The sequence below is a fragment of the Mesoplodon bidens genome, assembly GCF_964165515.1.
Source record: "Mesoplodon bidens genome assembly, chromosome: 10".
NCBI classification, from domain to species: Eukaryota; Metazoa; Chordata; class Mammalia; order Artiodactyla; family Ziphiidae; genus Mesoplodon; species Mesoplodon bidens.
In genome coordinates, this window is record NC_138172.1 from 9,301,719 (window position 1) to 9,324,501 (window position 22,783).

A 22,783-nucleotide genomic window follows, 5' to 3' on the forward strand; every position below is an offset into this window, starting at 1 on the left:
TACTATTTTTCTAAGGCTTATTATTAGAGAGAGTTAAAATTTACTCTCAAGGAGTTTGTGACGGGAACTAGTAGGATGTGGTTTATCTAGTGTATGATGGGTTGCTGGAAAATGCCAACTTGAGAGATGAAATAAGCTACCCTGGGTGCACAAAGCCTGTCATGATAAGTGCAGTGTGCCCACATATCTAGTATCCCAAGTGGGTCATGTCAGATTTTGTTTTAGTCTCAGATTCTTTCTGCTGCATTGGCTACTGTTTATACTTGGGAAGTTGGGGAGATATTTTAAAGATATTACATCTTTTAGACAGGGCTTTATATTTTCCAGGGAATCCATTGTCTGTGACACTCTGTCCATAGGTAATGTTTGCTTCTTGTGCATTGAGAAGGAAATCCCACGGTATGGCCTGGTCTGAGCAAGAACGTTAAATGCTTTGGACTGGTTCTGCTCTTTGCTGTCAGCTGAATGTCCCTTACAATGTGTCTCTTCTTTGGGGTACCTAACTCTCATTTTTCCTTCCCAGTTTGTCTTCATACAGAAGCAGTATAGTGTAGTCATTGAGAATCTTCACTTTGAAAGTGGATTTCCAGAGTTGGCATACAAGCTCCACTTTTTTGTGTGTGTGTGTGGTACGGGGGCCTCTCACTGTTGTGGCCTCTCCCGTTGCGGAGCACAGGCTCCAGACGCGCAGGGTCAGCAGTCGTGGCTCACGGGCCCAGTCGCTCCGCGGCATGTGGGATCTTCCTGGACCGGGGCACGAACCCGTGTCCCCTGCATTGGCAGGTGGACTCTCAACCACTGTGCCACCAGGGAAGCCCCAAGCTCCACTTTTAACCACTTTTGTGACCACAGGCAAATCAGGTAGCATTCCTGTGCTTCAGAGTAATGATAGTACCTGCCTAGCAGGGCTAATGTAAGAATAAATACCTAATGCATAAAAGTCTCCTGGACCAGAGCCCACGAATATAGTAAAAGCTCTGTATGTATTAACTGGTGATATTATTATTGCTATTGGCATCCCTTATCAAGTATTTTTGGACAAAATAGGAAAATGAATATTAGAATCTAAAGTTAGTTAGTTATCACATTCCTGTAGCAGGGTCACTAATAATTACTTTTAACAATGACAGTACTTAAATTTGATGACAACTTACATTGTAGCAGACTGGGCACTAAATTCTTGATACTCCAACCTGCTGAATTCTTGTCATGGCCCCACGAAGCAAGCGGTGTGTTGCACTTTTACAGATGAGACGGTCTAGGCTCAGACAGGTTAAGAACCATTCCCGTGGCTGCACAGAGAGTAAACCAGGATTCAAACCTACGCAGGCTGAACCATACAGCACTCAGTTCTACCTCTCACTACCCATAAGAGAAACAAAATAAGTTGGAAGTCACCTAAAACAAGAGACTACTCTTACTGACGATGCCATTTCTGGAGAACACTGGAAAATTACCTTCGTGTAAGACCCAAGAGTTTGTGAGACATTTCCACATGCGAGCTATTGTTCACTGCAGTTCACAGCATTCTTGAGAGGTAAACGGCATCCTCTCTCCCAGTGTCCAGGGAACCAGGGGTTGGAGAAACTCAGTCACTTACTTTAGTCCACAGCTATTAAGTGACAACACCTTGACGTAATCCAGAGGCCCCAAGTTCAAGTCCTCCACTCTTTTGATGGTGCTATACTGATGAACTAGCATTGGCTTATTGATTTGAAGTCTCTGACTTTCAATCTGGGAGGTTTTAGGGCTATGCTGAAATATAATTTGATAATTTATGACAACAGGTATTCTTTAAATGCATAGGGGCTTAAAATATCACTATAAAGAGGAAGTTTCAGCCATTTAGAAGGACAAAATATTTTCGGATACTTTGGAGAACTCATTGCCTGCATTTAACTAACCTTGTATAGAAATCAGTTGTTCAAATCCGTTAATTAAAACCTTTAGGTCCTATGTCTATTTCTTGGTCACAGTCTAATTTCATATGAGCCGTTTTTTGGAAGGCTGCTTAAAACAGGTTTTAGGTGGAAAAGTATTGATCAGTATAACTTTGTAAATGGTCGCATTAAGCAGACTTATTTAAGACTTCTCAGAGCCTTCAGTGTATTAATATTTGTTATGAAGCTCTGAAAATATCACGTCACACAGCCTGACAAGTTTATTTGGCCACAGAACACCCTAGGACAGGGGCTGGCAAACTATAGCCCAGGGGCCAATCCCAGCCTGTGGCTTTTTTTTTGTTTAGCCTGTGAGCTAATGATGTTTTTTTTTAATGTATATATATTTTTAAAGAGTTGTTAAGAACAAAGAAGACTATGTGACAGACTGTACATGGCTTACAAAGCCTAAAATATTTACTATCTGCCCTTTCATTTTAAAAGTTTATCAAACCAAATGTTGCCTTCCAGTAACATCAACATCATTATCATCATTGCCACCATCGTGGCAGCTTATCTCCAAGATGGCCATTAACCATTCCTTCCCCTCTTACTCCTGCAGACAAACCTCCCAACAAAAGGTGATGTCTGGCCTCCTGCTCCTTGAGTCTGGGCTGGCCTGGGAGTTCCCTGACCAATAATACATGGCACCAATGACATGATGGCAGTTTGGGACCTAACCAGTAAGAAAGTCTCCTTTCCACCATAGTCTCGTGTAATCCTGAGGCACCATTTATAGAACAATCAACTAGCCTGCTGGAGATAGGCCCTGAGACAATTTGAAGAGAGGTAGTGGCCTAGCCCAGCCCAGCCGTGCACCCATTCCCATCAGGCTACCAGATGTTAGTGAAACCAGCCTAAAGCCTACAGATGAACCCAGATGCCAATGGAATATCAAGTGACCCCAGTTGGTGCCACATGGAGCAGAGTAATTGGCCAATTGAGCCCCATCTGACTAGACCCACATGAGAGACAAGAAAATGCTGAAAGCTCTTGAGCTTGGGGAGAATGGGCGACACAGCAGTAGATGACTGGAGCAAGCGTCATGCTCACCCTCATCTTTGCCCTCATTGTTACGTTGCAGATAGTCTCCAGGACTGGCATCTCCTGACACTGACTTTGAGAAAATCTGATTTTGAGAATCACAATTGAGTGTTTCCATTAATTTACACAGACTGTTCCACAAATGGTGTAAATGAATGAGGTTTAACCTAGTAATTACTGTATCAAATACCATCATACACAGAGCACTGTGTCAGGTGTGATACACCTGCTTAAGACAAGAAAGCAGCCCAAACCTCTGAGCTGCTTAATCTCATATCTCCAGCTAGATCTTGCCGCTTGCTTGTACACTGTCTAGGAGTCAGGATTTCAAAAAGCTAAACCTCTGCTCTCTAGTTGTAGCAAAATCTCTTTAGGGAGTTATAAGATCCCATCATGAGAAAAAAAAAGATCTGTACATAGGCACTAAAGCCCAGCACATAACAGATGTTCGATGATTGTATCTTGCGGATGTTTGTTTTAAATGCAGGAGGGCATCATTCCTTCACTCCTGGATGGTTGATATTTTCTCCTTGTTGACGATTCTGCAGCATGAGTCTTGTATAAGCAACAGGGCACCCTGATGACTTGCTTTAACCTGTCTCTCTCCTGATCACAAGATTTCAGCATGCCTACCATCTACAGAACATCTCATTTCTTTAGCTGTGCACATATGCCCTTCCACAGTCTAGCCCTGGCTTACCTCCCCATCAGCTGCCTGGAATTGAACATCACTGAATTTTCCGTGTTTGTGGAACACGCCATGTCCTCTCACATCACGTGATTTTGCATGTGTTACTTCCCCTTTCCTAAATGCCCATCCCTGGTTTTCCGTCTCATTCATGTCTTCTCGCTATGGCATTTCTAACTCCTAATTCGTTTCCTCTAGTATGTTTTTCAGAATCCCCCGGAGGGAGTCTGTCCCGACCTATATACCCCTGTTACAGTTCTTAGAGATAATCTATTATCTTCTAGAGGTTATTTCGTTTCTTTAAGCCCCAATTTTTATTTTTTTATTAACATTTAAAAACATTTTTTTTAATTAATTTATTTTTGGCTGTGTTGGGTCTTCGTTGCTGTGTGCGGGCTTTCTCTAGTTGTGGTGAGCAGGGGCTACTCTTTGTTGCGGTGTGCGGGCTTCTCATTGCGGTGGCTTCTCTCGTTGTGGAGCACAGGCTCTGGGCGCGTGGGCTTCAGTAGTTGTGGCTCGCGGGCTCTAGAGCGCAGGCTCAGTAGTTGTGGCCCACGGACCTAGTTGTTCCATGGCATGTGAGATCTTCCCGGAACAGGGCTCGAACCCGAGTTCCCTGCATTGGAAGGCGGATTCTGAACCACTGTGCCACCAGGAAGTCCCTCTAAACCCCAATTTTTAAAATCTGGGAAATAGGAATACTGTTGCCTACCTGCAGGCTTGTTGTGAGGACTAAACAAGATGTAGTCGATGCAGGCACCTGGCACGTACAAGGAAAGGGTCTTCTGTAAATCTCGGCTGCCTTGACTTTCCATTTACGCGTGACTGTTTGCCCCTTTGCCACCTCCTCCATCACACTCTGAGGTGCTCTCAGGCAGGTACTGTGCCTCTGTTTTCCTGTCCACAGTGCCTGTCAAAGACCCGGTGCTTGGCAGGTAAGTGTTGAATGCACAGTTTCTTCTAGTCTTCTTACTTAGCCTGACTAGTTGCTGGCTTTTGGTTAGGACAGCTAGTCACTCGTTGAAGGAAAACATTCAAATAGAAAGATAACACAGCTGCCAAAGTCCTCCTTTAGGTCTGGAACATTATAATGTGCAGAAGTCATCATGCTAGATATAGTCATTTGTCCATCTCCATGGATGGTGACCGTGCTTAAGGCCATTGCTGCTGTGAGTCACGTTTCATGGTGGACAGCCAAGGACAAATCTGGACCCAGACCCAGTTGTTCCCCCACATGACTCCGTGCCTTCCTTGCAAGAAAGGAACAGTGAAGACATAACAAACTCACATTGCTTTCAGGTGTCAAATTTAAGAATCTTCATTTTGATTTATCCTTACTTGCTGCGTCTCTTCCACCTACCTGGTGTCTATTACAACACAGTGAGGTGTACAACTTCATTTAGATGCTCTTGCCTTCCCTGCTAATTGATTTTGGAGTCCTGTTTTTTGTTTCTTAACAAAATTTATTGTGAATTCAGCTGAGGTTTTATTTATAATAAATTGTTTTTCATTGTCATGTGAAATGACTTGGTGTGGACAGCAATGAGAATCACTTAATACAAGTTGGATTTGTGGGCAGAACGCTGGTAGTTTACATGGACCTTCTGGTTCCTCATCATCCTTCAGAGAAGTGTGGTTGGTCTAGAGTGTATCTGGGAGCATCATATGGCTGTGGAAAAGCAGAACGATTCTGATCCCTGTTGCCCTCCCCTTTAATGGACCAAGAATAAGAGGGGTTTCATGGGGCTAGAGACAGTCCAAGATTGCTTGGACTCCAGGCAGTGGAAGCTTAGGTGCCAGATATTTAGGCAAGTTCTAGAAGATACTAGTTGCTCAGCACCTGGAAAACTAGGCCAAAATATCCTGTAGCAGGGAGGCCCATTAAAGCAAGATGGCTGTTTGAGGGGCCACAGTCCTATAGGAAGTTGAGTTTGGCTGTGGCCCCTCCAGGTGAGGAGGCAGAGAGAAAATCCTAGCGAACTTGTTGCCAAGCAACCCAGAGAAGGAACCTGGGGTCATTCATTGGACAGTCCTGCTTATCTCCACATGTATTTTTTGCTGCTGCTTTTGCACTCCATCATTTGTATCCATAAATCCAAAGCAAGAACGTCAGTGAAGTATCTTTGATGCTCTAAGCATGTATCACAAAAATCTGTCCAAATGGCCTATAAACAGATGAATAAAATAAGAATTTTAATATTCTGTAACAAAGGGTACTATGAACGAGCAGGTATGATAGGGATGGATTTGGAGGAGAAACCCCAATCTTTGAAGGCCTCTCTTCCATTTTCTTTATTTTTTATTTTGTTTTTAATGTTCACCACTATGTATTGCCTTCCAGTTCTGTGATGCTGGCATAGTAGTTTATCAATATGGATTGTTGAATATCTCTGTCATAAAGCAGGAAGTTATTTCTAGGAGTGGAACATACGTAGTAGTAGGCACATACTCACCTCTGTAAACCAGCCCAGGTGATGGCAGGATGGAGTGTTAGCTCTAAATGTAGCTCCCTGTAGCAGAGCGTATTGGTGCTCCGCTTATGTTCTCTGGGCCCTGCCATCGTAATGTACTCTGACTGACTTCAGCTGCCAGCCTCTGCTTCTCTGTGTAAGGATTTTTTTCTAATGGTCAAGCCCACCCTGCCTCTGTACATGGCAGACAGAACCAGAAAATAAATGGCTCCTGTTACCAGCTCCCAACAGGTGAATGATGGGGACTCCTTTGTCTCTGCTGGGGTAATTTTTTGGGACACAATTCTAAACTGGTTCTCAGAGTTTCCTGGGAAGATTGTTCTAGTTACTCCCAGAGGTATCTTTCTTAATGGCATGCCATCTGTTGTCTGTGTGTTCTGTCTCTTTTCTCCATGTACTACTGGATTTCCTTGCAAATAAACTGCTAGTCTTCTTAGTATTTTCTCTGTTGTTGAAATAAACCAAACCAACGAAAAATTATATCTCAAGAGTCCATATGTCTTGGCAGAGATCCCAGAATTGAAAGAAATTGAGTGAAGAGGTCCCATGAAAAGATGGCATGACTAGGATAACAACCTTGAGATGAAATCCAGGAAATTTTTACTGGTGGTCCCAGTATACCCCAGATATACCAATTGTAAAGCTAGACACTTTGTGGAATCACCCCAATGGAGTAGCTTTGCAGACAGTTTAATTCTGGGATGTGGCTCTCAGCTGTATAATGTCCTGGATCTTTCTTGTAACCCGTATTTGGGAGTCAAGGTGCTACCTTCCCAACACTAAGAAGGTTTAGAGCTAAGCTAGAATTTGTACATCCTTTCCTGTCCATCTTAATCTCTCTTTGTTTCTAAGGTAAATACGGTGGTAGAGGGAAGATACAAGAAACATCTTTTAAAGAGACCGCATGCCTGCTCTTGGAGAAAGTTAAAGAACTTTAACTTGCATTTTGATACTTGAACCTAATGACAGAGATAGGGAAATAAAGAAAGTCAGTTTTAGGAGGAACCTTGAGGATCAGCTAGCCAAGAGACCCATCTCATATCTTCATAGCTCTCTGATCTGCTGTTATATAGTAGGCAACCAGTAAATATTTTCTGAGTGTCTATTTCAATTAATCAAGCGTCCTTCTGACAAGCTTGAATGTAGCTACGAATTGAAGGATGGCTCCCTTCCAGGGCGGTCTTCTCCATCCTCAGTTATTCCAATTAGCAAGCCTTCCTTCTGCTCTCCTATGGCTTCCATCCATCCATCCTAGTACTACTCCTTAAGGCCCTAAAAAAAGAAACTCAAAGTTGACTTACCCTTCAGCTACATTCCTTTATGTTTTTCAAGAAATACTCTACGAGTTTTTCAGTTCGTTTTTCAGGTAATCCACTCGTGGATTCTGCTTGGTTATCTGCTCATGAATCATTTTCATTGTATCTGTCTAAACAGACCTCTCTATGTGTAATTTCCCATAACGTGTAGCTCCGAACAGTGACTGGAGTGTAATAACTGATGTAGTGGTCTGTACAATCAGACTGAAGTGTGGAAGTCTGTTAAAATCTGGATGGTTCTGTACCTGTCTTGGCTGTCAGGGTACAAATTATACACCTGCCTTTTCCAGCAAGCTTCTAATTAGGTTGAACCAGTTGGCAAATTTGAGTCTTATGGTGGTAGATCAGTTATTAGAAGCAACCAGATGATGTTCAGAGCTAAGTCTAATGAGCAAAGTGGATAGTAACATTTATTTTTTGCTGTGAAGATGAGGCATTACTCAAATAATTGGTAGGTTTTTATTTGGTGGTTCTCAAAGGGGTGTCTATTTAAAAATACAGGGCTTGTCTTAATTTCTGCCTGGCTCCTCAGAGATGATTAGGGGCTACAAATGGCAATCTCAACCACATGCCCCTTAACTAACAGTTTTACTACTTTTAATTAAGAAGATATTATATGCATGAATGAACATGGGATCAAAGCTTGGGGTCCTCATGACTCTTGCTGAGCTCCCCAGATTTCTTGCCATCCCCCCCAGAGTCCTCTGAGGTCTGGCGTCTGAGTTGTACCTGAGGAAGTAAACTTGAGGGTTAATGATTGAGGTGACACATGGATTTTATGTCCATAGCCCCTTCCCCTCCCCAGTTTCTTTGGGTCAGTTTTTCTAGTATCTATTCTAGTAGATGGCAGTTACCCAGAATGACTCATGATTTCTCATTTATTCATCAGTCTCTAGTCCATGTGGTGCTTGCGCTTTTGCTAGCATGCAGGGAAGTCTTGAAGTTAGCCCTTGGTGGGACTTTAGGAAGAAGAGTAAGTCTGGAATTGGATGTGGGGGATGAGGAAGAGGAAGACAGCAAGAATGATGCTGGGATTCTAGCTTGCGGTTGGTGGAACCATTCACAGATAGAGAGAATATTGAAAGGAAGACCAAGTCAGGCGTGACATTGATGAATCTGGTTTTGGCCATGTTGAGTTTGAGGTGTCTTTGAGATATCCAAGAAGAAATATGACATATGTGTCTGGATCTGTCAGCTCTGATTCTTAGAGAAGTTACAGTCAGAAAGAGAAATGTGTAAATCACCTGCAAGTAGGTGGTAATAGATAGGATAATTTTGGGACATAGTATATAAGAATGAGGAGGGCAGAAGCCCTTAAATTAGGCTTAGATGAAATCTCGTATTTATTGGCTGGGTAGAGGAAAGTGAATTTAAAGACAAAAAAAATCAGACCAATAAGAAGAGTAGGAAGAAGTCCAGGAGATGAATCTATAGATAGACACTAAGAAAAAGAAAAAAAAAAAAAAAAGAGTATTTTGAAAATAAGGGAATGGTCAGTACTGGTGAATGTAGCTGAGAAGCCAAGTTAGATCCTTAAAGAATACCCTTTGCATTTACATAGATGCCTTTGATAAGCTGAAAAGAATCATTTTAGCAGGAGAATGAAAAATCCCAAGTTTTTACATTTGTGTATGTAAACTACCACAGTTCCAAAACTGGCTGTAAATCACATCTCAAGGAGAAATTTCCTGGATATTCACACCAGTGCAACCTCATTTGAATCAAAATGCAAACTACTGTGATGATAATCTTGAAGATAAGGGGACCTTTGTTATTTATGAGTTCTGGTGAATTTAGGAATTTATTAAATTTCTACCCACCCTTCCCAAATCATACTTGATATTCCTCTGCTGAAAAGCCTCCTAAGACTCCCTTTTCCTTACAGTATGGCTCTGTTTTATGTATTGTTCACCAAGCTGCTCCTCCTGTTTCTTGCCTTATCCCCAATAGTTCCCCAAACAGCTCCTGTGAATGGAATCGATGTATCTGCTGTTCTGTGCCTTTTGCTGTGTATGTGATCAATTTTTACATTCCTGCTATAACAAATTACCATAAACTTAGTGTCTGAAAATGACACAAATCCATTATCTCACAGTTCTGTAGGTCAGCAGCTTGGATAGAGTATGGCACAACTGGGTTTAGGGTCTCACAGGCTGAAATCAAGGTGTTGGAAGGGATGCATTCCTTTCTGGAGACACTGGGAGTTAATCACTTCCTCAGACTCATTCAAGTTGTTGGCCAAAACCAGTTCCTTGTGGTTGTAGGACTGAGGTTTCCATTTCCTTGCTGACTTGTCAGCAGGGGACAGGTCTTTGCTCTTAGAGTCTGCTCACTTTGCTTCTCACACTTGCCTCGGGCCCCCATTCAGCAATGGCAGCTTGATTCCCCCTCAGGCTTCAAACCAACTTCCTCTTCTCTCCCATTTCTTACAGTTGAGCCAGAGAAAAATTCTCTGCTTTTAAGGGCTATTGTGATGAGATTGGGTCCACCCTGATAATCTAGGATAATTTCTCCACTTTAAAGTCTGCAGCCTTAATTAAATTTGCCAAGTCCCTTTTCCAAGAAAAGCAACATATCTGCAGGTTCTGGGGATGAGGACATGGGCGTCTGAGGAGGGAGCACTATTCTGCCTACTCAGCATGCCTGTCTTCTTCTCTGCCCCCTGGTGTGCTCCCCCACACCTTCAAATTCCAGCTGAAATGTCCCCTCCACTCTGCACACTGAAGTGATGTTCCACATCCAGGAAGAATCAGTTACACCCTTTCTGTGTTTCCTCAAGCCTCTGGCCATATTTTTAGTTTTATCATATTATTTTATTCCTATTGGTGTATTTGCCTCTACCACAAGGATATAGACATTTTGAGGACAGAAGTGATGATTTATTCATCCCTGTGTCCCCACTGCTAAGTTCAAGGCTGGCACATGCAGCAAGTGCTCAGTTCATTGGACTGAACTTGGAGTTGCCACCCATATTCTAGAATATACCATTTCAGTGACCTGTTGACTTCTTCTTTTCACCTTTCCCTGTCTTTTCCTTCCTGCTCCTTCCCACTACTCCAAATCTCCCTGGAGTGTGGCATGTGTGTCTACACTCACAGAAGAAGTGAATCAGAGTGTTGAGTTTCCTTGTTAGATTTTATTCGGCCCAATATTTTACACCATCCCCAAGTCCCTGTGATGCAAGCAGCAGAGAAGTGGGATCTGCAAACCTTTGTTGGGCCAGCTCTTCTCGTTTGAGATATTTTAACTCATCCTTTCAAAGACCTCTTGTGATAGGTATGACCTTTCCCCTATTTCACTGAGGAAAATGAATCATGGAGAAGTCAGGAGCTTGCCTGAGGTCCCAAGACACCCAGTCAGTGGGGAAATGGATGCTGTGAGTCTAGGCCCCAGGTTTCTGGGTCCACAGCTCCTTCTTCTTGCCTCAGCTCACATTATTTTCACATTATTCTCTCTGCCTCCACAGAGGCCCCATGAGGGGCCTCCTGACATCTTTGTCACAGGCAAGCGTGAAGTTCAAAGGTGACCTTCCATGTTCTTCCTCCCGCTGTGCCTTGTGATTCCTGGATTCCTTGACCTGGGTTCAGCCACCTCCATCCCAGCAGGGACTTGCAGATACAGCTGGTTTTTGTGGGCTCTGCACCTCAGTGTGTCAGATCCAGCTCTGTGAGGTGCATGAAAAATCAGATAATAGGAGAGACTCTGCCAGATTAGAGAGGCGCACACACAGCGTGAGCAGAGGCCTGGGAGGTCTCCTCAGAGAAGCCCTGCCTATGACCCGAAGCATTGTGAATACAGAAAAGAAGTGTCCAAGGGAGAGGGAAGAAAGGAAAAGAACAAAAGGAGACAAGGGAGAACATTTTGCCTTAAGGCAGCAAGCTCCTGTTGGCATCTAGAAAAAGAACTGTGCCTTGGGTTTGTCATAAAAGATGTATTCACATTTAAATTCTAAACGTCCTCTATAATAGGCAACTTTGAGCAGGTTTTTAATTTTTTTTTTTTAATTTTAATACCAGTAAGAAGTTGTCAGGTTTTTTAAGCTATTTTTCTTTTAACTTAGTTCAACTGCCCTTGAACTTATGGCGCATTGAGTCATCCTCTGTGTAGCTTGTTATAGGTTGATGGAATTGTCTGATCTGGAGGGCACCCTACCTTCACCCCATTTGGGGACGTGCTCATGCAATATTGGCTACCCTCTCTCACTCTCACAGCCTATGGGTACTTCCCATATCATAGGGAAATGGGAGGTAACATTTAAATGTTGCCTCAGAAATTGCATCCAATGGTGCTGATGGCATAAAAGGGAGAGATTAAATTGTCCAGTGTTTCAAAATACCTGTGTGTATAACTTTGCAAGCAGTACAACTAAAGGGGTGCAGTATTCTTAAGAGGAAGACCTTCTCCCAGGTAAATACCAAATCCCATTGGCTAAACTGGGATTAAGGAGAGAACAGAGACCAGAAATCTGTAAAGTTCATGCTTACTCATGCAGTTTCCGACGTTTGTTCTGCGCATGTTGATTATTAGGTGCAATCGTCTCATGTGGAAAAATGGGGATGCACTGAGTGGGAAGGAGAAGAATCAGGAGACTGACTCTAAGATGTGGTTTGTCACTAACTAGTTGTGTACTGCCTGGGTTCAGGGACACACAGCTTACCAGGGGCATAGCTGGAATTAGGCTTTGTCTGAGCCTCACATTGCTTGCATGGAAAATACATATCATGTGGAGCTTGGGCCAGATTGGGGTCTTGAATATTTATTGTAGCAAACTAATCTCCCTGGCTTTTGTCTGTTCTCCTTTTAATCTGTTCCGGCTTTAAAATAAATACAATCCATCCAGAATATATGGGATGATATTCATGAAACTCAGTCATCTAGCTTTTTAAATATGTTTAGATTACATCCAACTTTGATCATTGCCCCAGTGTTATGGGTGCTTCTGGCTCAGGGACCAATACTGCATTTGTGCATGAAGTGAAGATGCCCACGGATTGGGGGAGAGTGGCTGGCTTTGCAGACTCTCCTTGGCCCCTAGAGCCTCTCTGTCGTACTGCCTAGAACACTGCTGTAGGCAGGGACCAAGCATGCCTGGATGAAAGGAAGCCAGCCGGTTGGATTTCCTAAGGAACAGGAGCCTTTTGAGGAGTTGGATAGCTTCTAGGAACTCAGGTATGCTGGAAGGATGATACATGGTTTGTTGAAAGAAATGGCAATGTTAACATGAACTTGGGGGTGGAGGTGGGACAGCACAAGGAACAGCGCTGGTCAGAGCTGGGAGGTCATAGCTGTGATCTTAGCGGTTCTGACTGCCCCTCAGACGTTTCCACCCCAACGTCACCCCATAGACTGAATTAAAAGTTCATTTCTCCTCTTGCCTCACATTCAAGATTTTACCTTTCACCATCCAGCTCCTCAGAGCACATGCAGATTCTTGAGAAAACGTAATCTCTCTCCTGATGGCTGTTGGAATCTGACATGCTGTTTGGAGGCAAGCAGAGCTCATTTTGAACTCCAGCTCTGCCACTGGGCATGGTTTTTTAACCTAGTTTTTAGTTCCTTCATTCACGAGGAGGAAGAAGACCCGATCATGAGGATGATCCTAGCAGAGATGCCGTTTATTAAATGTTTACCTGATGCAATAATTGAGTGAGGAGAACACAGATTTCCATTTAATTCATTTTGGGAACAAAATCTATGTAACAGTAGATACCATTATCTGCATCTTATAGATGAGGAAATTTGAGATTTACTAAACCTGAAGTAATTTATGGAAGTAATGGCAAAGCTGGGATTGAAACATGAGTCTAGAACATGGCTCTCGGTTACTGTACTGGCTTCCTATGGCTGCTGTAACAAAGAACCACAAATGGGTGGCTTACAGCAGCAGAAATGTATCCTTTCTCTGTTCTGGGGGCCAGAAGTCCAAAATCAAGTTGTCAGCAGGACCATGCTTCTTCTGAAATCTGTATGGAGAAACCTTCCTTGCCTCTTCTAGCCTCTGGTATTTGCTGGCATTCCTTGGTGTTCCTTGGCTTGCAGATGGATCGCTCCAGTCTCTGATGTCCTCATCACGTCTCTGTCTTCTCCTTTTGTGTCTGAGTCTAACTTCCATCTTCTTAGGAGCGTAACGCCGGTCCTTTTGAATCAAGGGACTCTCCATCCTACTCCAGTACAACCGTGTTTTAACCAATTACATCTGCAATAACCCTATTTCCAAATAAGATCCCATTCTGAGGTGCTGGAATTTAGGACTTCAACACCCCTTTTTAGGGGGACACAATTCAACCAGAACAGTTATTATAGTATTGAAATAAATGCCTGCAGGTTTGTCATGAGGAAGAACGGGACATAACACACTTGAAGTATCTGGCACCTAGTAGACTCCAGGAAATGCTAATGTTCCCAAAAAGGTTATTTTAGGAGATAATACCTTAATCCAAAATATATATTCAAAAGGTGGGAATTGAAGGCTAGGTGACTGGGCATCGAGGAAACATTTTGGGGGCATGGAACATTTTGGATCACTTTAAAATACAGTTAATTACACCAGGAAGGCAAGAGCCTATTTGGTCTTCTCTTTCCTTTAATTAATTTCAGACACTGTAACTGTTGAGCCACAAGCCCATTTCTCATGTTCTCTTCAGCAGTATTTTTGGCAAAATTAAAAAAATAATAATAAGGAAAAGTAAAGATGTGAACACTTTTCTTCTACCAGATGATGAATTGAAATGGAGGCATTCTGTAAGGGGGAAATCCATAAAAGCTAGAGACGTGTGTGATCCAGTTTGAGTTCTGCCTTGGTCAAGGAAGCATGGTCCAAGAACCAAAGGACAATTACAGAGTGATTTAAAAATTTCACCTGAGTTTCTAACTTACTAAGAAAGCGGGAAAGGGTCCATTGCTCTCGTTCTTAGAATTTCCATTCATTTCCCTCACGCCCCAAGACCCTCTGCTTCTTTCTCTCCCAACTCCATCATCTCTTTCACTACAGGGCTGGCCTGATGTCTCTTGTCCCCTCCTCCCTGCCTTTCCAGCAGTCTAAGTAAAAGTTTGGGTGGCAAGAAACAAACTGGGCAAAATTTACTGGCCTTTTGAATAAGCAGAAGAAAGGACAGGTTGGTAATAATCAGGCTTATTTTGTCTCCTCACATAGGACGGTGAGTTATCTTGGGGCTGAGATAATGTTAAACTTGGTTCATGTACCAGTTCTGCTAATTTTCCAGGAGGCTAGAAATAGAGGCATCTGTGGAGCATCCATTTGCCGCTGTTAGAGTATCGTCGACATGCAAGGCACTATGCTAATCACTGGGGAAGTTCAGTTACTTTATACACTGACAGAGCTACTCCTCAAGTTCAAGGCTTGAACGCACAGTGGGTTTCCAGAGCCTCCTGGTTGTGTGCCAGCCCTCAAAGTCAGCTCAGAGCAACAGGAGCTAGGAGGCAACTATTAAGGACGGGTGGGTCCTTCTACCCAGGATTCACTGTTCAGCTTGAAGAGATGTTCTTTAGGTGTGTGTCACAGACACAAGTTAGAGCAAAGTTAGAGACCTCATGAATCACAAATTGGGATAAATTTTGTAAGAATTGTTAAAAAGCTACAAGAATCAGATTGTAAAATAATTTCAACTGCCTGGAGTAAAGGGTCTGTTCCAGGAAGATTAAATTTAAGAAGGATGAGTGTAATTTCATGAGTATTGGTCCAAAGAAAACTCTGACTGCCAAGTCCATGAAACGGGGTGGGGAGGCATCATGTAGAAGCAGCCCCCTGAACTGTGGTGTGGGGTTGCAATTTGCTGTTAGATCAGTAATGGTCATTCATTGGTGCGATGATGACAGTACAAATGTCAATGTTATCTGAGGCGTCCTTGGTGTTCACAGGATGGACCAGCTACTTCTGGAATGTGTTGTTCAGTTCTCTTTGGGCTTTCAGAGAAAAATTTTAAAATGATAGTTTGATTGCTGGACAGGAAGCTGAGTAGCAGAGACAAAGCTGAGTCTCTACTGAGAAAGGCCCACTTGGCCTGGAGAGAGAAGACCATCTGTTGGGTGGCCACAGGTCAGAGAATATAGTCTGGCTTGGTGTGGGTCCAGAGGAAAGAAATAGGACAAATGGTAGATGATGTGATAAGATTTCAGTTGAGAAGGTCACTTTTAAATGTGACCTGTATCTCAACTAAGATTTTCCCACCAATTCAGGTGTTGGAAGCCCGTTCCTCCACCTGTGGAAACATGATGTTCTTCCCAAATTTGTATGCACCTACTTGTATGGTTCCAGATAATTCACTTACAAGGCTTTTATGATCATAAAGGACTTTACTGAAGATTTGGAATGATGAAGAGATTTACACTACAGCATTTAAAAAATACTTAAAGTTCAGTTTTATCTATTACTATTTTTAACTATTCCTCAGTCACTTCCACAACTTAGAGCCCAGTATCCCAGCCAGTTGCTCAGTATTCTTTTCTTCCCTATTCTCCCCTTTCTCTGCTCTCTTTTTCCTGTAGAGCTCTCTAGCAGTGTCTTTTCATATCTTGTGTCCTACCATATCCTGTCTATAGGGTCTCTCCTTCCTCACATAACAGGCTTATCAGGTGTCTTAGTCCTTTTGGGCTTTTATAACAAGAGTACTATACACTGAGTGGCTTATAAACAACAAGCATTTATTTCTCATGGTTCTGGAGCCTGGGAAGTCCAAGATCAAGGCACTGACAGATTTGGTGTCTGGTGAGGACCAGCTTCCTGATTCAAAGAAAGCCATTTTGTCTGTATGCTCACAGGGTGGCAGAGGTGAGGGAACCCTTTGGGGTCCCTTTTATAAGGACTCTAATCTCATTCCTGAGGGGTCCACCCTCATGGCCTAACTCCCTGGGTGGTCTCTAACATGACCCTTTGTTCTGACAGACTATTATTCTGTCTTTAGCACTACATTGTGAATGGTCTCATAAGAGCTCAGTATGGACCATAAAGCCACTTGGCTGGGGCCACTGTTAACCCTGATTTACATTATTTGCTTAACAGGTATGTGTTGAACCTTCCCATGTGTCTTTTATGGTGGTTGGAATTTGACATATGGAAAAATAAGATGACACATTCCTTATGGAAATAAGAATGTCACTGCTATAGACTGAATGTGTGGGTCTCCCACCAAATCCGTATGTTAAATCTTAACCCCCAATGTGATGGTGTTTCGAGGTGGGGCCTTTGGGAGGTGATTAGGTGATGGGGGTAGAGTCCTTATGAATGGGATTAATGCTCTTATAAAAGAGACCCCAGAGATCTCCCTTATCCCTTGTACCATCTGAGGACACAGCAAAAGAAGAGCCATCTGTGAACCAGGAAATGGGTTCTCACCAGACACTGAATCTGCCAGCACCTTGATCTTGGACTTCCCAGCCTCCAGAACTGTGAGGAGTTTCTGTTGTTGATAAGCCACCCAGTCAATAGTATTTTTGTTAGTGTGGCCCAAACAGACTCAGATACCATATGGCAAAGGAAGTGTTCATGTGTGTCTTTGAGAAAGACCTGTGGTGGATATTTGGTGGGGAAGAAACATAGTAGGTACCTTGACTTACCCCATGGAAGGATCCAGACTTCGGTGATTTCCGACTTCGTTCCTTAAAGATGTGTGTGTCTAGATTCCTCTTCTTCCCTGGTGGATCATGGGATTAAGACCACACTGGCTAACGTATCCTAGTGCCTTGGTGTCCTGCTTGCATTCTGCTCTGTGGCTATTTGGTGATTATGCTTTCACATTGTGTAATTATCAGTAACATTCATGCTCATGGAGCCTGCAGGAAATCATTAAGAAAACTTGATGATTCCAAGACCTTACTTTCCAGGAGAAAAGGCAGGCAGAGCAGAAAGATTGCTCTCAATTTTCTTTTTCTTTTATTGCTATGAAATGCCCTCTCTATGGCAAGAAGCAATACTAGAGATATTAGTGTGGTTACACTAGCTTTCTTTTGGTTGGTCTTATAAGGCGTGTCAGTCTCCATCTGTATTTGTTTCCTAGAGTGTCTGTAGTGGATTACCACAGATTTGGTGGCTTAAAATAAGTAAATTTATTGTCTCACTGTTCTGGAGCCCAGAAGTCTGAAATCACCTGGCTGAAATCAAGGTGTCAGCAGGGCTGAACTCCCTCCAGAGGCTTTAGGGAGAGAATTCCTTCTCGCTCCTGGTAGCCGCCGGCATCCTTGGCTTGTGGCTACATCACTCCAGTGACTGCCTCCTTGATCACAGGGCTTCTTCCTAGTCTGTGTATCAGATGTTCCTCAGGGTCTCTCTTATAAGGATACATGTGATGGCATTTAGGGGCCACCAAGATAATCCAGGATAATCCCCACATCCAAAGATTCTTAATTTACTTACATCTGCAAACACTGTTTTTCCAAATAAGGTAATGTTTACAGATTCCAGAGATTAGGTCCTGATATCTTTGGGGCCACCATTCAGCCTACTCCACTAGTCTTTTATTTGCAGCCTTTCTGTGCCTTGTATTTAAGGAATGTCTCTTGTAAGCAACTTAAATTTTTTCTTTAAGAACCAAATTCGACAGTCTCTGTCTTTTAATTGGCATACTTAACTCATTTATATTTAACAGAATTGCCCATTTATTTAGGTTTAAACCAACCATCTTACTCGTTGTTTTCTATTTGACCTATCATTTTATTTTTTTCTCCCCTTTCTTGCCTTCTTCTGGATGAATAAAATATTTTTTTATTCTCCACTGCATTTTCTTGTCAAAATCTCCTGTGTGTGCTTTTGGATAATGAAAACTAATTTGCGTCCAGAATCATAGTTGCAAAGGCCTCTAGGAAATGTATCATTCAGCTTTTCTAGCCCTGCATCTAGAAGAAGTTTGGAAGGGATTTGAGAGAGGAATTGCACAGCATTCAACACACATAGTGGGTTGACAGGGCTGTGACACTTTTTTTTACTTTCTCTGTCATCATTACACAGCGAGCGTCACTCTGTATTCAGAGCCTTCCAAGAGGGGAACAAGTGGCTTGGAGGGATATAAGCCTGGGAATTGAACTTAGCAATAAATAAACATCACACTAGGATACCTTTATATTTTTATAATACTTCCGTAGTTTGCTGAGTGGGCTGAACTGAGGAAATGATTGCTTGGCTTCTGTTCTGATTTTGAAGGGCTGTCAGGATGTCTAGTAAGGTACTTAATGAATGGGAATAGAGAACACAAGTCAGAAAGAAATTGAAAAATCTTTTCAATCAGTAGGTGATATGGGCAAAGACTGATAAAAGGTATACACATCTGGTTTGATGGGGTTGAACCTACACTTTCTTTATTGTGTCTTTGATGAGTTCTGCCTCAATTTTGGATGGAAACAATATACCTCCACAAGTTGGAAATACACTTAATTTTAATTTTGGTATAAAGCAGATGAGAATGGAATAAAGCGGGGCGGGGGGGGGGCAGAATTAGATCCGGGCTCAGTTCTGTTCCAAGGCAATTTGGTACAGAAATTGCAGCCTGATATGGTGCATCTCATTGTGATTCCCCATGAACTAGCAGAGGAGGCTGAATAATTTGCCTTAAAATACAACCCAGAATGGGAGTGAATATGAGGATGGTTGCTGTTCTGCAGAAAGCAAACAAGCCTCTGAAACAGGCTAATGATCTATGCAATATCGATCAGAGTGGTCCTTGCCAGCCCTGGTATTTCCCGTGGTGAGTTTTAGTTAAGCAGCTCTCAGGATGGCATTTAAGAAGACTTCCAAAGGCAGCTTTGTGGAATGCAGCCTGCCCACATCCTCTGCTCTGCGGAATTCTCAATGAGGGGATTCTCCCCTGAATCAGCACACAAGTCAATCTTTACCCTCAGTTTCAACATTTGGGGTAGGTTTTTCTGAATTTGATGTTATTTGGAGATTTCCTAGATCACCATATTATAATTATAAAGAAGTTGCTAGAAGTAGAAAGAGTTTATTTAACATCTCCTGGACAAAAGTTTGACATACTGTTTTCTCAGCCAAGATGCATTCCCAGTAATGTACTCCTATTCTCTACTCTGTGTGTTGAAGAGTCCGCATTTCAGAGGGGGCTAAGTGATATGTTTCTTGCCAAGAAACTAAGAAGTCTTGAAGAACAGTTTCACTTACTGAATAAATGGCAGAGTCTCAAGAAGAGGTCTTACAGCTTTTTTGTTTTTACTGCTTAGAGGGTATGTGTGATGTCCAGAGGTGCAGCAGCCATTTTGTGACTGTGAGGATGCAAGTTACGTATGTGTTGAGTTTTCTGTTGCTTGCAGCCAAATGCAGTCCTGTTTCATTCAGTTTGTTGAATATTTTAAACTTTTTTTTCTGTGTTCTTCCTCTTTCATGTGGATACTCCCTCAGTGACACAGTTCCTCACGTGTTTTCTCCCATACATCCCACCTGCACACAGACACACACGGGCACATGGACCCATCGACAAATCAGTCCCCAACCCTTACCACCCCAGTGTTTAAAAAATTTTTTAATGTGTGTCAGACATATGTTATTTGTGTAGTCTAGATTTCTTCGATTCAAGAGGGGAGGAGCAGGAGGCCAGTCGTATCAGAATGAGATGACTGAGTCAGGGTTACTAGCATCAGCCATCTCAATTTCCCTGCGTTTAGGGGGCTTCCCAGGAGGTTGGACTTGCAGCACTAAAACCAGAAAAGCCCTAGGGATGATTGGTCACTGTCCATTGAGAAGCTTGCTCTGCATAGAAATGGGTGTTTGCCAGATCTTTTATTTCTCTATGATGGGTTCTTGCTGTGGACATGAGGTTTCCCCCTTCCCCCTACACACTCCCCTCAGCAGCCAGGAGCTCTGCTCAAACCCATACTCTTTGATAAAGTAATTGATCGAGGGATGGTTAGAACCTAGGCCTAATGCTGCTCTCTTGCTACAGTGACTAGTTCATGGACAGGTATTTATCTGACATAGTCCAATCAAAGTGAAGTTTAGGACCTTTATTTGATAGTTGGGTAGAATGAAGCCATCCTTCTTCTACTGAATTGGAATAAAAACTCAATATCATCTTATTGGTGCCGACAACCATTTTGCAGCAAAGGGAAGAATTAGTCCTAGGAGGATTCCAATAGGATCAAAATAGAGCCAGTATATGGAAAGAGGTTTCATACTTGGTAATAGCCTTAAGTTGCCTGATACAGCCTTGCCTGGAGCACTCTGTAACATAGACCTTTGAATTATATGAGTCAATACATTCTCTTTATTATTCAACCAAATTTCAGCTGGGTTTTCTATTACTTGTTTTTAAGTATATTCTAATGGACTTTCCATAAAGATCTATGTACCAGGTCGGAAAACAATGGTTAAATGGCCTTCCTTAATATATTCCCTTTGATACTAGTTTCTTGTTGTGGAAAAGTAAACTGGTATTCTGGTTTTACACATTCGTTTCTTTAGCTGATTTAATGTGAACTGTGTACCTCCTCAGGATACTGACAATATTTAGTTTCTGACTTTGTCCTACTGGGGACCATGGTATATTTTCTTCTTAAAAAATTCAATTTATTTAAACTGAAAAAAGAAAAAAAACCCAAAAAACAGTTCATATATAAGTATAATCAGACTCCTTCTAACCCCTCCTACACAGTTTCTGGGATGCCTTAGAGAGAGCTTTCTTTTTGTTTGAAAGGTCTAGATTCAAGCTATATATGTATAGAATATGTGTGTGTGTATACATATATAAGCATTGTATTATGTATTACATACATATTTCTAATATGTATATATACACACACACCATGTGCATATGCATATTTATTTCTAATATATATTTCTAATATTTAGCCTTTGTTGGTGTATGTATTGCAAATACCTTCTTACAGATTGTAGTTTATTTGCACTTGCTGTAAAGTTTCTTTTCATGAACAGTACTCAATCGTAACATAATCAAAATTAATTGTTCCTTTCATGGTGAGCCTTCTTCCTGTCTTCTTTAAGAAAACGTTTTCTACACACAAGGACAGAAAGATACTCCTCTATATATATTTTTTTAGGCCTTTTTTGGACACTTGTATCCTTAATCTATCTGGAATTGATTGTGTATAATATGAGCAAGTATTCTAAGAGGTTTTTTTTGCATGTATACAGCTTTTTTTTTTTTTTTTTTTTTGCGGTACGCGGGCCTCTCACTGCTGTGGCCTCTCCTGTTGCGGAGCACAGGCTCCGGACGCGCAGGCTCAGCGGCCATGGCTCACGGGCCCAATCACTCCACGGCATGTGGGATCTTCCCGGACCGGGGCACGAACCCGTGTCCCCTGCATCAGCAGGCGGACTCCCAACCACTGTGCCACCAGTGAAGCCCACGTATACAGCTTTTTAAAAAATGTGTCCGTGATGAAAATCCACATGCATAACTCCATTTGTGGGCTCCCACTCTGGCCCTTGGGGCATTGGCTCTTCTGTTTGGTCGTGTGTGCTGGGGGCAGGTGGGAGGTGAGTGCTACAGTGCATGGGATGGTCCATCATTCTGAGCTTCTAGTATCCATCCGTGCAAGTCCTCATCCCTCATGTCCGTGTTTCTCTTAAAACCGTGCTGTGGGGAGATTTAAAAATACATCGATGTCTAGTTGTCCCTCCAAAATTTCTGTTTTCATTAGCGTGGGGTGGAGCCTGTGAGTCAGTATTTTTCAAAAGCCCCCCACCCCCAGGAAATTCTCCTATAAATGCAGGGTCCAGAAGAGTTGCTAGAAAGCTTATATCCAGAGATGAATTTGAGTAGGGAGCCGGGATCATGCCGTGCTAGCTTGCCATCTTAGGATGATTTTAAAATTAACTTTTCCCGCTGATTACAAATATAGTGCATGTTCATTGCAAAGGAAACCAGAAGTACAGGAAAAGATTTTTGAATAAAAAATAATTCATATTTGTGTAGCTCATTTTGTATATTTTGTTCAAGATTTATCTTGGCATGTGCATGTGTATTTATGTAGTTAGAATCATCTCAAAAATAACTATGGGCATTTTTCTATAACATTCTTAATTACTTTAAATACTGTTAAAGAGTCTATCTTATTATAATAATTATTATAATGTATTATTCATACATATACTTATCTTGTGAAATCTTATTTGATTGTGGTTAGGGATTTATTATTTTGTTTATGGTGATCATAAGTGCTATTTTGGTGTGAACGAGAAACCATGTTGTGGGCATTACAATTGCATGGTTTATAGTATTGGGTCCAGAGTCAGTGAGATCTGGCTTCCAGTCCCAGCTTTGCCACTTATCAATTGCATGGCATTAGGGAAATTATTCTCATTATTACTGTTGAAAATGAGGATAATATTAATCCCTCCCACAT